Genomic DNA, 17,129 nt, shown 5'->3' on the forward strand with positions numbered 1-17,129 from the left:
AAATAGTATCATTACTCTCTTCCACTAAGAAGAGTATTAGTAGGAGATTTTCAGTCCATTCCTGCCTGCCTCTAAAACATCATTCATTCATTCATCTTTATTCCTTCTTTCCTTTCTCTCTTTTTTCTTCTTTCATGCACATGCTCTCTTCTTTCTTCTTTCTTAATTTCTACTCTTGTTTTTCTCTTTACCATCGGACACTCCACCTTTTGTCTCAAGAAGTCAGCAGTTACTGAGTAAGCTGGTTTTAATAAAGAATAAGTGAGTCCAGAGTTCACACAAGCAAAACCAGCAGAATAAATTCTATTAGTTCCTTTATGAAAAGTGCCCTGCAGTCCTTGAGATGCACATTTCACAGAGCAGTTTTCTGCACAAAGCTTGTGATGTGTCAGCGTAGGGTTATTTATTTACAATCGTATTTCCTTGCTAAGGTGAAAGGTAAGCAAGGGATGAAAGCAATTATCACAGTTTTTTCCCACTAGGGCTGTCAATGTAAAGTGCCCCTGTGACACAGCCTGACACTTTTAATGAATTCCCAGGGTTATGCGACAATGCTACTAACACCCACATCTGTCACTCAGAGATAGGGAGTTTCCTTCCGCTCTTGAGCTCGGATGCTAACACTCTTTGTCCTGGTTAATGAGGACCTGACTTTATATTCTAGAACAGGGCACTTTAATAATGTGTCTCCACAGATCACAATGAACAAACCCTTAAAGTGTGATTCAGTCACAGCTGATTCCAAACACAACATTTAATAACACTTCAGTGGAACGTGCTCAGAGGTTTTTTTGTTTGTAGACACAGTTGCATATTTTGAGAACTAGAAAGGCCCATAGTTTAATTTACCACTTTCTCTTTACAACTGCAGGGCTTTTCCATAAAGTCCATTTCTATTTGTGTGTTTGTTCACCTCCTTATTGACAGGGATTTCTGAAAAATTGTTTTGTTGAACTCTGGCAGAAATGCATGCCTGCCTAACATTATTTCACAACCTGTACTGGGAGAGGAAAGGAGATAGCCTGTAGGAGCCATAGGCTCTTGGCTCCCTACTCAAATCTGATTTTAAAGAGTCTCCACACAACCTATTTTGTTATGAAAGATCAAAAAAGGGATAGGCAGGATACAAGGTATGAGCAAACACAGGAAAACAGGGGGCTCAGGGACTAAGCACATATTATGAGCACTGGATATGGGCTCCAGCATGAGTTATAATAGAGCTTCAACATCTTAAGAGGCACATGAGGAAGGGAACTGCCTACAAGCCAGTCTCTGGAGGGTAATTAGAAGCCTAAGGTACGGGTGTGGTCGTAAAAGAGGTGGTAAATGCAGTCTTAGTTTGGAAAGGTCTGATTCAGAAGATCCATTGCAATAGGTGAGCTAGGTCAGGGAAAGTCTAATATTAACAGAGATGTGTAGCCCTGGCCAGATTTTACGTTCTCAATCCATTCAGGGCAGAACAGCAGCCAAGATTTGGAGGGATCACAGTAGGTAGGATCCTGCTAGAAAAAGCTATGGAGAGTGTCTAACCCCAGAAAGTGGACTGAGGGCAAGAAAGGGACTTCAGTAAAGTGGAAAACTTCAATACTACATTCCAGAACTAAGTTACAAGCCCATGATGATGCATTGATAAAGAAGAGGAATGAGACAGGAAAGGGCAAGAGAGATTTGGCAAAGTGGGTAAATTTTAAATAAAATGTTCATTAAGCAAATTGATCAGTAAGCAAACAGGTGTGAGGTTAAATGACTTTGGCAAAGTGGACTTTTCCCAGGTGCAGAGAGAGGAAAGGGGCAGGCTGTAATTTGCAGAGCCCACAGGTGCCTGGAATCAAACCAGATCAAAGGCAACAAAATGAGTTCCATGTCCCACAGGTTGAGGTGACCACGATCTTAGTAGGTAGCTTGCTATGATCATTGTTGGTCAGAAACAGAGTGAAGCTCAATGTACATGTGGAGGGCATTAGTAACACCAGAAGAGAGTAGCTGAAAGAAGACAGGGACTGACTCACAAGTGAAGTTATCATATGATGCTTATAAACAAACTGGTAAATCAGGTAACCTAAAACAAGCATTGTAAAGATATAGGTTCTGCTGCCACTATCTTGAGGCCAACAAGGACATGGCACTTAACATTCCCTGATACACACACACACAGACACACACTCTTAATCTTCCTGTACTCACACTATGTTTATTACCTGTATTTTACACTTGAGAAAATCAACGGACAGAATGTCTTTCTGAAGATCCCACAGCAGAACCATGATTTAACGTCGGGTACTCTAATTTCTGGAAGGCAACATTAAAATAAACCAGTTAACAAATCAGAGAATAGGAAAGATAATGTGAAGGCTACAAATTCAACATAGTGAAGGAAGCTACAATTTTGGTTTCCATGACAATTCAAGTTTCTACATCCCCCAAGTTGCTGGCCTATATAACTAGAATGTTCTGTAGACTCCACCATTTTGTGAGTAATGATTAAAAACCCTTTCCCCCAAGGGGTACTTAGGAACGATATTGGTGATGAATGAAGGGAGGAAAAGACTTGCCTATATTAGTCAATGCAAGATTTGGATATCATCAAAAAGGTAATAATTTGTACTTTCTAGGTGGTGAAGCATGGGTATATAATATTTGTATAGATAGAACTATTCCCTCAGCCTTCTTACACCAACACCATGATAAGAATTTGAGAGTGATGATGGAATTTTGTTGTTCAAAGTCTCTAGCCTTGGAACAGACCATCCTGAGTTTATATCCCAGGTCTACGACTTACTACTGGGAACATCACTTGTACTCTCAAGCCTTAATTTCCTCAATTTATAGCATGTGCAGTTTAGTCTAACTCAAAATTTTTGTGTGAATATTAAATGAGACATTATAAAGGGTCTAGTTATCTCTAGTAGGTAGTAAGTAAGTTAGCATTAAATAAATGTGAGTTCCTTTTCCTTACCTCATCTCCCTTCCATGAAAATTACTTGAAGTCTGTACAAAGCTGGGAACTTCTAAGAGACTTGAAGCTTGGTACAGACTTCTAGGTTAAGAACCCTTTCAACAGGGACACGGTCAATTACTTGAGAATGTATTCTCCCACTCAGGGCTACCCTACATGGTTGCAGTTTATGCCCTGCAGACATCACATCTGAAAGGGAATCACTCATCTGATAAACCTCCTCCATTTGTTTGTTTATGACAATTTACTGGCAGACTTAATGTCAGTGTCTTGTTCCAGCAAAATATTCACAACAGTTTTCCAACAGATGAAAGTAAAATGTCTTTAGAAATGGGTGTTTCAGGAGTGCCTGGGTGGCTTAGTCAGTTAAGCTATTGGACTCTTGATTTCATCATGACTCAAGTCATGATCTCACAAGTTCGAGCCTCACATCAGGCTCTGTGCTGACAGCACAGAGTCTATTTGAGATTCCCTCTTTCCCTCTCTCTGCCCCTCCCCTGCTCGCTCTCTCTCTCTCTCTCTCTCTCTCAAAATAAATAAATAAACTTAAAACAAAGCAACAACAAAAAAGAAATGGGTGTTTCAGATGTCCAAAGGTTCTTTATGTGCTAGCAGAAGCCTCGAATCCTGCTTTGCCTGAATGCTTTACATGTCCTTTTCCACACAGACTAAAATTCCATCAAGTAGATTCATTTGGTTTAATATATATATTTTTAAATGCATATGTATTGAAAAGTATTAATTCTAAGTCATCCACACATGCTGTATTTAGGCTTTGTGTTTACTACCCTAGGATATCTTTGGAGAGACATATCTCTAAAACTCTCTGGAGGGATATATTATCTCTAGCTTCCAGGGCTGCTTGCTATTAAAACAGATCAGAAGGCCCAGACTATGAAGAAATATGAGAAAGTCATGGAGAATTGTCTTTTAGCACATCCACCATGAAGTCATGCAGTATAGTAATGCTATTACAGGAGAATGAAGAATTGTGACCAATAATTCAATATTGTGCACTTTGCCTAATGTTCCTGTTAAGTTTAAATCAGTATGATTAAGCCATGATATAAAAATGGATTACAGATTCTAGGCCATGATAACTTTAGAGCACAAGTACCAAATGTGTTCTAATTTACCAACTGTCAAAGCCATTAATATAAGTTACTTGTAACTACTCATGAAGAAGTAGAGTGTTATTTTAAAGCCATTATTATTTTAATGACTCATTGTAGATGTATATGGCAAACTTTAGGGAAACCATTAAAAGTATTTTTTTAAAGAATTGAAATGGATAGACTAAGAGAAAAGAGAAGATAGATTTATATAAAATGTACAATTAAAACCAGAGAAGACAGAAAAATAATGGAAGAGAAAGAAAGAAAGAAAGAAAGAAAGAAAGAAAGAAAGAAAGAGGTAGCAAAAAATTTTTACAAATAAGATTGATATTATATCAACTGTATGAATAATGAATTTAAATGTGAATTGTTGAGGGGCGCTTGGGTGGCGCAGTCAGTTAAGCGTCCGATTTCAGCCAGGTCACGATCTCGGGGTCTGTGAGTTCGAGCCCCTCGTCGGGCTCTGGGCTGATGGCTCGGAGCCTGGAGCCTGCTTCCGATTCTGTGTCTCCCTCTCTCTCTGCCCCTCCCCCGTTCATGCTCTGTCTCTCTCTGACCCAAAAATAAATAAAAAAAGTTGAAAAAAAAATTTAAATGTGAATTGTTGAAATACATTAATAAAAAGCAGAGACTATCAAAATGGGTTGAAAAAAGCACAACCCAACTATGTGTTGTCTATAAAAAACTCATTTTTCAAACATATATTGGATAAAAGACTTGTATCCAAACTATACAAAGTACTTTTAAAACTTAACAATGAGAAAATAAACAACCTAATAAAAAATGGACAAGAGATATGAACCAAAGATAATACATGATGACAAATAAGATATAAAAAGATGCTCAATCTCACATGTCATTAGGAAATTGCAAATAAAACAATGAGCTACTGCTACACACTCATTAGAATGGCCACAATCCAGAACACTGACAATAACAAATGTTGATAAAGATACAGAGAAACAGGAATTTTAATTTACTGTTGGTGAGAATGCAAAATGACTCAGCCACTTGGGAAGATGGTTTGGAAGTTTCTTACAAAGCTAAACATACATTTACCATATAATCTACCAATAGTGCTCATAAGTATATGTCCAAATGAATTAAAATTTATGACCATGTGAAAACCTGCATATGAATATTTATAACTTTATTAATAATTTCTCAAAATTGAAAGCAACAAACATGTCCTTTACTAGGTGAATGTATAAACAAATTGTGGTACATCCATAAAATGGAACACTTTCTAGTGATTAAAAAAAAATGAGATCTTAAAACACAAAATGATGTGGTGGAACGTTAAATCCATATTACTAAGTGAAAGGAGCCAGCCTGAAAAGGTGATATACTATATGATTCCAGCTACATGACATTCTGAAAAAGGAAAAACTCTAGAGAAAATTAAAAGATCAGTGGTTGCAATAAGTTTTGAGATGGACAGAAGTGATAAACAGATGAATCACAGGGTATGTTTAGGACAATGAAATTATTACACATGACACCATAGTGTTGAAAATATGGCATACATTTGTCAAAAGCCATAGAACTGTACAACACAAAGAGTGAACTCTAAGTATGGATTTTAGTTAATGATAATGTATCTGTATTGGTTCATTAGTTGTAACAAATGCACCATATTAATGCAAGATGTTAATAAGGGCAACTCTGTTGGGAAGAAAAGGGGGCATATGAGAACTCTATGCTTCCTACACAAGTTTTCTTGTGTAAAAACTGAAGTTTCTTGTGTAAAACTGAAATTATTCTAAAAATTAAAAACTATTTAAAATTATATTTAATACATATTTTAAAATTATTTCTTTAATGTTTCTCTCCCCTTCTAGACTATAAGCTAAATAAGGATCAGAACTCAATAGTTGATAAATAAATATATGTTGAATAAATAAATAAAAATCCAACATGTAACTTAAATATCATTTACATTATCCAGGAAAACCCAAGTAAGAGTTCAAAAAATGTTATTTGACTGTTCACCCTTTACCATTTTTTAGTCCTTTTGGGAATATCTGACACACAGAAAGATGTATTTTGCCAAACTACTTGCTTAATCTTGCCTGAAGGTGATCAGTAGAAATGCTTAACAGAAAATTACATGTAATGACTAATAAGTCAGTGTATAGCATATTGAAACTGGAAATTTCATAAATTACTAAGCCCCATTTTTGTTCATCTTAATTTTGATGGCTGAAAAGAGAGCCTTCTTTTTTTTTTTTTTTAAGGTTTATTTATTTATTTTGAGAAAGAGAGAGAAAGAATATGCTTGTGCAAGCAGGGAAGGGACAGAGAGAGAGGGAGAGAGAGAATCCCAAGCAGACTCCACACTCCCAATGTGGGACTCAATCCCACAAGCCTGGGATCATGACCTGAGCCAAAATCAAGAGTCAGATATTCAACTGATTAAACCACCCAGCTGCCCCAATGGGGAGCCTTCTTAATCTAGCTTCTCTGCTGGGCTCTGCTGATCCCTTTTAACATAGTTCTTTCACTGACCCCAGAACTATAACAAAATTTCTTCTAAATCTGTTGCATACCATCTTGATCCAATCATTAGCTCTGTGATCAGTTATGAATAATATATATCCCAACACTCCCATTCACACACACATAGCCTTAAACAAAGAAAAATTGAATTGAAAAACCAGATTCTACTTCACTGTTACTTTCTTTTCACCTCCATGAATATCTTTCCCTTAATAGTTTTATTTTTTTTTTAATTATTTGGACTTGTTTTACTTCTACTTTTGTTGTTGTTGTTTTCTCTTGGAGGACTTTCTACCTTATTAATCAAGACTTTGCCCCTCCCCTACCTCCATGACAACCTGTATCTCATAGAAACATTCTGCCCTCAACATGTTCAGTCAAGCCACCAGAATAATCTCCAGTTTTTTATATATACTTCCATATTGTTACATCTATGTGTTTTATGTGCATAAATTTGTGTATCTACATGAAAATGAGAAAAATCCTGATTTTGTACTACAGTGGACTTCAGATATTAACTGGTACAACCTTTTCCAAAACTAAAGTCCTGACTAAAGTCATATGAACATATGAGAGATCCTGAATTGTAATCATGGATTTCTGTTTACCAGCCCAACACTCTTTACACAAACCAGTCTGAAATTAGACTCTACATTTCTATGTAGTGTAAGCATTACCTACTCTGGATGGAAATAAAGATTATTTTCATTGCCATTTTGCCTGTGGGATTTCAAGAGGAAGTAGGAGTCCCTTGAATCTTCCAATTTCTTACACTCAAGCTTAGTAACAATTGGAAATTGTGCTCTGGCACAATGCCATTTCCTGGGCAGGGGGATGCTAAGTCCCACTCTGGTGCAGTTTGCATTTTAGTGTATTTTGTAAATAAATTCTTAACAGATGGACAGAGCAGCAGGAAGCCAACACCAGGGAGTCAGCAGGTGGACAGGAAAGCCAGAAATGGACTGGCACTGATCAGATTAACAAAACTAAAATATCTTGGGATTCACACATGCTGCCCACAGAATAAGTTGGCACTGACCAGATAGGCAAACTCAAATCAACCCTGAGCATGGAAAATTTCCATTACTCTGTTCCTATGGGGTACCAAAATCCCTCCCAGATGGTGACGACAAAGCTATAAATCCATCAGAAAATAAGTCTGTCTTCTCTTTCTTCCCATGAAGCTGACATACAGCAGGAAGGTGAGCTATAAATTATAATTATTAATAGTATCAAATTGCTCTTTATTTAACTGTACTTGCCACAAAATTAAGCAGGGAGAGAGGACGATATTATCACCGGGCCCTGTAAATCATTGGTATAATATCCCAAAGGACTTGAAAGATTTCATTGGTGCGATAAGCACATCCCCTTCTATTCTCCAACCCATTGCATTTCCCCCCATAATGTATAACTCTAATAGCTTCGTTTTAAGGTCTGCTGCCCTGCTCATGCAAAGATACGACTCTTTTATTAAAAGCCTCCTTCCCATCACTAAAATGTGTCTCCTCAAGCATCCCTGCCCTTTGCCCTGCACCATAGGTGTTATCTGGTGAGATAATGGCTGGCAATACAGATCTAATGCTGGCAGAACATCCAGGATCAGGGTGCTGGGCACTTTTCCTGGTCAGGCCCAGGGGTTTCTATGTAAGTGTCAAGGTTTCCCAAATCTCCATTAACTCGTAGTCTTCATTTGGAAATTCTGAAATGCTTAATCACATCACTTAAATTTTTATGAGTTTCATAATAGGTGTAGCAAATCTTTAGAGTCAAGAGACTAAGAATTTAATTCTGACTTTGCCATTAATTAGCTGCTTAATCATGGAAAAGTTGCCTAAGATCATTGAACCTAACTTTCCTCACATCTGAAGTCAGGATTGTGAGAATTAATTGAGAACATGCATATAAAGAACTAAGCAAAGCAACTGGTACATAACAATAAATTATAGTATCTTTCATCATCATCAGCAGCAGCAGCAGCATTTTCATTATTATTAGAAATTTAAGTAGGGTTGATTTGAAGACTCTGACTTTAAAATCATTCTTAGGGATGATTGATACACATAGAATAGGAGATTTCAAAACCAGTCATAATGTACGGTGAGGATTTAGAAGCATATGAACATGCAGGGATAAGGGCTGGAGAAAATTCAGTTCAAAGGCTCAATCTGCCTGGTAAAGAATTATGAAATTCACAAGGCTATAGGAAATGTGGTGAACTCAAGTTTAGTTTAAATTGCTAATAATAACAATAATAAACTAAACTAATCTTCCAGGTTTAGTCCAAGTTGAGTGGATTTGAAATCAAAAGCTCTCTAAATAACAAGGATAATCCTATTCAGAACCCTATTCAGAACACCTAACTGGCCCCCAACCCCCAGATAAAAAGCTATCCTACTGTATTGTAAGGTCAAAAATTTCATGTGCTGCCTTGACATCTTTGAACCTCATGGGGCCCCAAAGACTCAACTGTGAGGCTTAATCCTGCTTTCACCAGATATGCCCCTCACAGAGTTGGAAAACTCTCACCCTGCTAGTCCCCCTATCAGCCAGACTAGCTCTACTCCTCCTGGCACTCAACCTAACAGGTTTCACTTCCCTGCCAGCCCATGAAACTATTCAAACAAACTAATATCATCCTCCTACAGGAACTAGGGTTCACCACACCCTCCTATTATTACAAAAGCCTATCTCCTACAACCTTTGCTTTTTCACTCTACTCCTGAGTGCAATGCTTATGTGGCCATACACTGCAGTCAGTGTCGTCTCCAAGGCTGTGAGTGTGTGTGACTAATAAAATTCTGTCAGTTTTGGGGTGCCTGGGTGGCGCAGTCGGTTAAGCGTCCGACTTCAGCCAGGTCACGATCTCACGGTCCGTGAGTTCGAGCCCCGCGTCGGGCTCTGGGCTGATGGCTCGGAGCCTGGAGCCTGTTTCCGATTCTGTGTCTCCCTCTCTCTTTGCCCCTCCCCCGTTCATGCTCTGTCTCTCTCTGTCCCAAAAATAAATAAAAACATTGAAAAAAAATTAAAAAAAAAATTCTGTCAGTTTCATGTTTCCAATATTGGGTCTTGTGTATTTGGCCATTGCCATCATCTCAGAATGGTAAACCCTCCTTCACCAAGGGGGTGAAGAGGAAGTAGATAAAGTATCTATCACAGTCAGGCAGATTGAATAAAGAATAGGTTTCCTTTCCAACGGGAGGAGAACATAATCAGAAAACTAAGTTTAGTTGATTTGTAATTCACAGTGAGGGTTTGAAAGGAAGTCTGGATTATTCAATAGGTTTAAGACAAGGATGAGAAGGGGAATGCCAGATCCAGTTCTCTGGAGACTATAAGCCTCCTCAGGTCCTGATTAGAAATGGACTATAGACTATAGCCTTCAAAGCTTGCTTTGTTCTTATCTGAATCAAAATTGGGCTGTCAGAGCTAAAGGCAACCTCTCAAACCAGTGGTATACCAAAATATATTCTTACCACTAAAAAAAAAAAAAACAAAAAAAAAACAAAAAAAAACCCTTAAAAACATAAAAAAAAGGGAAAAAAGGAAATTAAATTTTAATTTTATTGTCCATTTACTATTCCCATAAAAATTTTAGTTTTATTGTTTGTATATGACTGCTCCCAAAACATCACTCTTCTGCTCTCAGGAAGTTGGTGAATGAATATTATTTATGGTTACCCACTAGATAAACTCCATTTAGCTTTTAACCTTTTCTATATAACCTTGGAGTACAGGGTGGACAGTGAGTAGAGACATAGTATGCGTGGCCCCCAACTACGTTAAGTATTCAACATATTCTATTTCTAAGTGACATTTTGAGCTATCAACAGCATTCAATCTATGTTAACTCTGATCAACTAAACTAAAATCCTGACTTTTTAGACCTCTCTACACATTACTTAAAATATAGCTATAACAGATTTAGCTGAGATGATTTTTTCCAACCCATATTTATCTACATCTGTGAAAAATATGAATAGGATAAGACTCCCAACTCTTGACAGATATACTAAAATGTTCCCTTAAAAGCTTTTTAACATCCCAGAAATATTACAAAGATTGGGTTCCAGCTATTCCTGGATGAAATGGCTGCATTGTATATAATAGTTAAAATGTGTAATTATTGATTTGGATGCCTCTATTAGCATTATAGAAGTTAAAAAAAATAAGCAGATCTGGATTTGGAAACAGCATAATAAGTAATACACAAAGATTATTTTATGTGAAGAATGTTTTGGCACCTGGTTTTTAGTAACAATATACAAATCATGACATTCTGTGTGGGTTAACATTAATATAATCAATCTAATGTTTTCTTTATGTCTTCTGTCCTCACTAAGGGCTATAATCAGCTTGTCTTAACTGAGTTCCCCTAAAGTGGATGCTGAGATGAAGATATGAGTGCAAGTAGTTTATCTGGGAGTTGATGCCAGGACACCAAGAGGGGAGTGGAGAATGAGACAGGGAAGAGAAGAAATCCAATAAAATGTGCACAATCAAGTGAGTTACTACTCTGGGTAACTGGAGCTTGGAGACTGTGAAGGCTTTGCTTTAAAAATGTCAAAGAAAAGAGTGGAGAATTACTTTCCCTTATGATTTCAGTGCAACCCAAACTGGGATGGGAAGGTGAATCATATGCCCTCACAAGGTCTCTTCCAATCTTATGATTATATGATTGCTCATTATCAAAAATTGGCTGGTAATTGGTTTGACTCAGAGAGGTCAGGATGTGAAGGGGACTGCACAACCTTTTGATTTTATAGTAAAGAACAATGTAGTTGCCCCAGCCATGTTTAAGAAGGATTTTTTTTTTAATTTCATAAATGTGCCATGATAATCTTCATGGCTGCTAATTATGAAAGATCACCTAGGAATTGGCTACAATTCTGACGGGTAGAGATGGGAGTTTGTCAGTGATGGAAATGAGAGGGATCCGTGATAGACTCTAAGTACTGTACACCACGTATAGCATTGCTTTTGTTGTCCATTTGCTTTAAAGTTACCTACGTTGCTGACATATAAACAGTTACTGGTTTTAGAAATGGTTTAAGTGAGAAGAAAAAAAACCTGATGCTTCACATCGCTTGCTTTTAATTGGAAAAAAAATCACCCTTTTACAAACAAATGAGAATCTGATTATAATTATGTGATTTTTTTGTATATAATTTTATGTAAAATTAGTCACCGAGAATGCATATTTTAAATGCACTGGCTCTAGCTAATTGGCCAACAGTGAATTTTCAAAGTGATCAGTCCAATTACTGACTGCCAAGATGCAGAGATCAAACGTAGTTTTCTCTCTCTCTCTCTTTTTTTTTTTTTTTCCAGTCCTAAGGTTTATAGGAAAGGAACATTTATACTCAGAATTTTCATTAATGCAGCAAACTTAATGAAGATCTCATTTTAACAGGAAGAGGGAAAGAACATAAAAGAAACTATCTGAATAAATAAAATTATCTTTATTTTAATTAATTAATCAATTAATTTTGTTTGTAGGACCCCTTAAATCAAACCTGTTGTAATATAAAATTTTGGAGCTAAAAAAGATCCTACTAACTACACTAGTCCAATCTTTTCATTTTGTAGATAAGACAGTTGAGAGAGATTTCATGCCATCAGCAATTTGATGGAGCAAAGGATTTTTTATTAGAATTTGAACTCAGGTGTCTCATTTTTTTTTAAGTTAATGTTCTTTCTACTACACTAATCAGGGAAACACAACTATTTGTTAGACTATTTCAGGAATATGTCCTAAACCTACCTTAATTTGAAAAACAAGATTGTGTAGTAAGATATGGTGAAATAACATTTTCATATTATGTCCAACTCATGTCCTTCACCTGTAAACATCATTCTGTGAATCTACTGTAGATAAGCTTCAAGGAAGCAAATATCAAGTTTAGGCTGCTCATTGTTAAATAGAATGGCTGTCCTTTGAGGTAGATACAAAAGGAACATTTTCTGGCAATCTAAATCAAGATTACCTTAGAAATAGATTAAAATAAATTACTCATTTCTACCAAAAGAAGTAAAAATATTTACAACACCAAAAACGTTAATAGGTTTTAAATGATCTGGGATTTTCTTTTGGCATTCTTTCTGGATGAAGAGAGGCCTATATCTATTAACATTTGCTTCAAGAAAGAGATGACTAAAGAAAGGGGAAAATAAAGAACTTTCTATTTCAAAGAAATCTGGAGGACAAACAAGAAAAAGCACTAGCTTGTCCGAAGACAAAAATTATTTCCTGTCACTATCTCTAAGAAGGCATAAAGAGCTGAAAGCTATGATTTTGTTTTTATTTACATTGTTGTAATTACTTAAGTACTTCAAGTACACTTTTATTAGGCTCTGAGCTTCTTGAAAGCATAAGCTATATCTTATTAATCTTTATATCTTTAATGTCTAGCCTAATATCTACTATGTTATAGACAATAAATGTCTCATAAGTAAATGAGTGAGAATCTGGTGTTGCTAGCAGTTATAATAAAACCTATAACCATACAAATAAGAGTAAAAAGATAAGTCCAGGTGCTAAAGGAGAGGGAAGAGAAAAACTCTATCAGAAGCAAAGGCTAAGAGAAGAGATTGTAAATGAACATAAACCAACTCAGAATTTCCTGAGAGCCAAAGTTAAAACATAGGTTTGAGAGATCATATGATCTCAACATTTAAATAAAGAGAGAAATAATATCTCTTAGAATAATATTTTAGGATACTGTTGTCATAAGAAACCTTAAAAAATAAAAGTCAATAAATATCCATTAAGCACCTACTACTTTAAACCACTCCATTAGGCAATGTGGGGCTATGTGAAGATTAAGAAAAAAGAGTCATCAGCTTTAAAGAGGTTAGTTAATGGATGACACAGAACAACACATATAGCAACATAATTTAGGATAAGATGTAATACACTGTAGAGGATTATAATATGATTCATGGGAGGAAGGAATTCCACATGATTGCAGGGATCACGGAAGCTTTCTTGAAGTTTTGTTTGGGATGGGCCTTGATATTTAGGTAGGTTTTTCAAAGTCAGATGCATGAAAGCTAAGAAAGTTTTTTCCAGACATAAGGACAGCATGTGCTAAAGCACTGAGTTGAGAAAGTATGTTTCATGCTCCTGGGGAAGTGAACAGTCCTTGTAATACAAGTTTAGCTCTCATAAAGGCTTTATGTCAGGAAGTAATAAGAGATAAAGCTGAATTAGTACTTGTAATACCAGTAGAAATCCAGTACCTCCTGAAGAGAAGTAATTTTGCACGAATCAAATTCAGCATCCTTATCTTGATTCAAAGCCCATCTTTAATTTCCACTCAGGTTTGAATCCTTTGGCATATCTAATTTTAATAATTAAAGGACTCTTTGGACTACACAGCATCTAGCATTCTTTTATAATTCATGAACTTGGAAAAGTTTTAATATTGTATGGATATGAATGAGCTTACTAAAACAGGCTAACAAGCCATCTGCTTCATGACACACACTTCCATAAATGTCATGAAACTTTATGTTACCATAAAATGTGGCAACAAGGAAGCACCTTTCTGTGGAAGAGAAGTTCTCTAACAGGCATTTGCAGGATACTATGGTCTTTGCTTGATCTGGCACATTGCAGCTCTAACAATAAATGCCCCTAATAGAAACAGAAGAAAAATTGGCTGTAAACTTTCAAAGGAGAAAGCCTGATGTTTTGACCATGGTTTCTATATTCCTGTTCCAACAAAAAAGGCCATTACTATCCAAGTACCTATGCTATTTAGAAGATCCCACCGGTCTTAAATCCTCTTTTTTAGAAGACTAAGATACTATGCCCCAGAGAAGAGGATTCATCTATTTTGTTAGTAATATATAAACACTGCATATTTACCACTCCCCTATTCGGGGCAAAAGTGATTTTCTAATGCCTTTCCATAAACCCTGCTGCTATGCTTACTGGATTAACTGAAAGAAGTAATCTAGTTCCCAAAGATAAAGTATTTTATTTCTTGCTTATAGGAAGGAACACCCAAGGAACTCTCTGTTACAAATATCCAGGTTTTTATCAAAACCATTAAGTGAGGCTACATTCTGCATTAGTTCTTGGTATCAACCATGTCTTTTGAATAAATTACAATTCTATACATAGTTACCAAGGCGTTGACACAGCCACTTCCCCATTACATGTGGCATACACAGACTCTTCAACAAACTTGCAAACACCACAAGTCTATGGACTTGTTGCCATGTGGTTTCAATGTCTTCCCTGCTTACACGTGCACACAAGAGAGAAGCAACCAGTAAACAACAAATATGCCATAGAAAAGCAATTCTGCAATGGTTCAGGTTTTATGTTCTAATAATGCTCAAATCCCAGTTTCCAGGATTCAGTGTACTGTGTCAGCAATAATGAGTAAAACTACTGAAACTCATTAAAGAACTTACTAATCAGTACGTTAATTGAGGCTATCTGCTTCCCATTATATAGAGACAAATTAAGCAGGTTACAATGGTTTCCAGAAAACATCTGTGGAAACATGTCAAAATTAATGATAAATAAAATTGAGCTCCCTTTGTGGTTGATTTTTCACCCAGCTGCATCTAAAAAAGTGCTATCAAAGAAAACAATTCATTGTTTGTCAAATCAGAATAAAATCCCAAAACCACTAACAGCATTTTTTCTTATAATCTTTTAATTAGAGGTGAACAAACCTTAAAATAGCCACCTATTTGTACCCCATAGTATGAGTTTGAAAAAAAAAATTGGTTCTGTGGAAACAAATGTGTCAAATATATGTGAAATATACAAAGGCAGATAATAATTTATGAATAATACATTTTAGGGATACCTGGGTGGCACAGTTGGTTAAGCATCTAACTCTTGATTTTGCCTCAGGTCATGATCTCACAGTTCTTGGGTTCAAGCCCTGTATTGGGCTCTACACTGACAGTGTGGAGCCTGCTTGGGATTCTCTCTCTCTGCCTCTTTCTGCCCCTCCCTTGCTCATGCTCTATCAAAATAAATAAATAAACATTAAAAAAGAATAATATTCTATAACATCAATCAAAATTATCTTTTCAAGACATAACTGACTGGGTTATTAGGAACATTTCTTCATCAAAGTTCTACCCTTTAGTGAAGCAGGCAAGCTATTCAGGGCAACAGGGTAAAACATATAGGAACACTAGGAGAATGAAGTAAAGGAAATTCAAGTTGTTAAATTCTGTGCCTGTGTGTGTATATGTGTGTGTGTGTGTGTGTGTGTGTATAGAAATCATACTATGAAATAAAACCACTCCCCATTGTACATATACTAAATGAAATATTACCAAGTTATGTCACCCTCCTGCTTAGAACTCACCAATAGCTTTCCTTTGCTCTTAAAATAAAATTTAAAATTACTGATAGAAGACATAAATTAGCCTTGACTTTCCATAATACCTACGCCTTCCTTCATTCTGACCTTGATGCAGATACTTTATATATGCTTATTTCTGGACTCTAACTGTGCTTCAATTCCAAGTTCTTTTTCTATGCTATTCCCTCCTCCTATAGGAGGCCTTCTAGAGGAGTGCTGTTCTCACTTCCCATACCTGGAAGTACCAGTCATTCTTTAGTTATCAACTTAGATGTCATTTCTCTCTTTGAACTCTAACATGTAAATTAGATTTCACTATAATACACTCCTGTTGCACCCCATCTCTTCTATAAAGCTTTTACAAGCTACAGATGAATTTAAGGGATGACTGTGTAGTAGTAAAATTGGTAGGGTTAACAGTTCACTCTGTGTGGGGAATGATGAGAACAAGGTGTTCAAGTTTCTAGACCGGGTAACTGGATGAAGAATGGTGCCATTCATAGGGATAGAGAAGAGAAGAACAAGAACAGAATTAAGGAAAAGGGAGGTAATGAGTTTAATTTGGGGCATGTTTAGACTTACAAGGCTCAAGGACCTCCAAATGGAGATGTCTAGCTCACAGTGGTACGTGAGGTGCATGTAGAATGAATGCATAAGATATAGAGTAAATACAGATTTGGAAGTTTTCACCCTACCAATAAGAAATAAATAATGAGAATAATTGTGTAGAGAAATAAGATAAGAAAGTACAAAGTATAACACTAAGGGGCTAGTCTAGAAAAATAAGCAGCAGCCATAATAGTAAAAAAGTGTCAGAAAAGCAGGAGAAATATTCTGCTTCAAGAACAAGGAGGTCAGCAGTGACAAATATGGCTAAAAGGTTCAGGAGGATATGGATTGAACATTTTGATATTCATTAACAATGTTAACCTTGGCAACAGGAGCAAGAGAAAAGAGCTGGAAGAAGAATGAATGACAAGTAAAAAAGTACCATCATCTATGCCAAGAACTTTGTGAATGAGAGAAGAAACTACAGCATCTAGAAAGGCTATGTATGGAGATGTTGTGCTTTGTTTTGGTTTGGTTTTTGGTGTGGGTATTTTATTTACTAGTGTAGTGACAAAAACATGCTCAACTGTTTATGGAAAGGAATCAGCAGGGAAGCAGAGGTGAGACTATGTGAGGGAGGAAAAAGTAGTAAATCAGGTTTTCTCAGAA

General features: G+C 36.4%; 1 protein-coding gene across 5 annotated transcripts in view; it reads right to left on the bottom strand.

Annotated features, from left to right (window-relative positions):
* Nucleotides 1–1,941: 1,941 nt before the first annotated feature.
* LRRIQ3 (leucine rich repeats and IQ motif containing 3) overlaps nt 1,942–17,129 on the bottom strand; it is a 367,465-nt gene continuing 352,277 nt past the window's right edge. For 2 of the 5 annotated variants that reach the window (XR_006584401.1, XR_006584397.1), the window contains exon 15: nt 1,946–2,289. The gene's annotated coding sequence lies outside the window, so the exon portion shown is untranslated. Of the gene's footprint in view, nt 2,290–17,129 lie in introns of all 5 variants that reach the window. The other 3 variants (XR_006584398.1, XR_006584396.1, XR_006584400.1) reach the window with 3 other exon arrangements.

The sequence above is a fragment of the Felis catus genome, chromosome C1 (genome assembly GCF_018350175.1).
Source record: "Felis catus isolate Fca126 chromosome C1, F.catus_Fca126_mat1.0, whole genome shotgun sequence".
Taxonomy (NCBI): Eukaryota; Metazoa; Chordata; class Mammalia; order Carnivora; family Felidae; genus Felis; species Felis catus.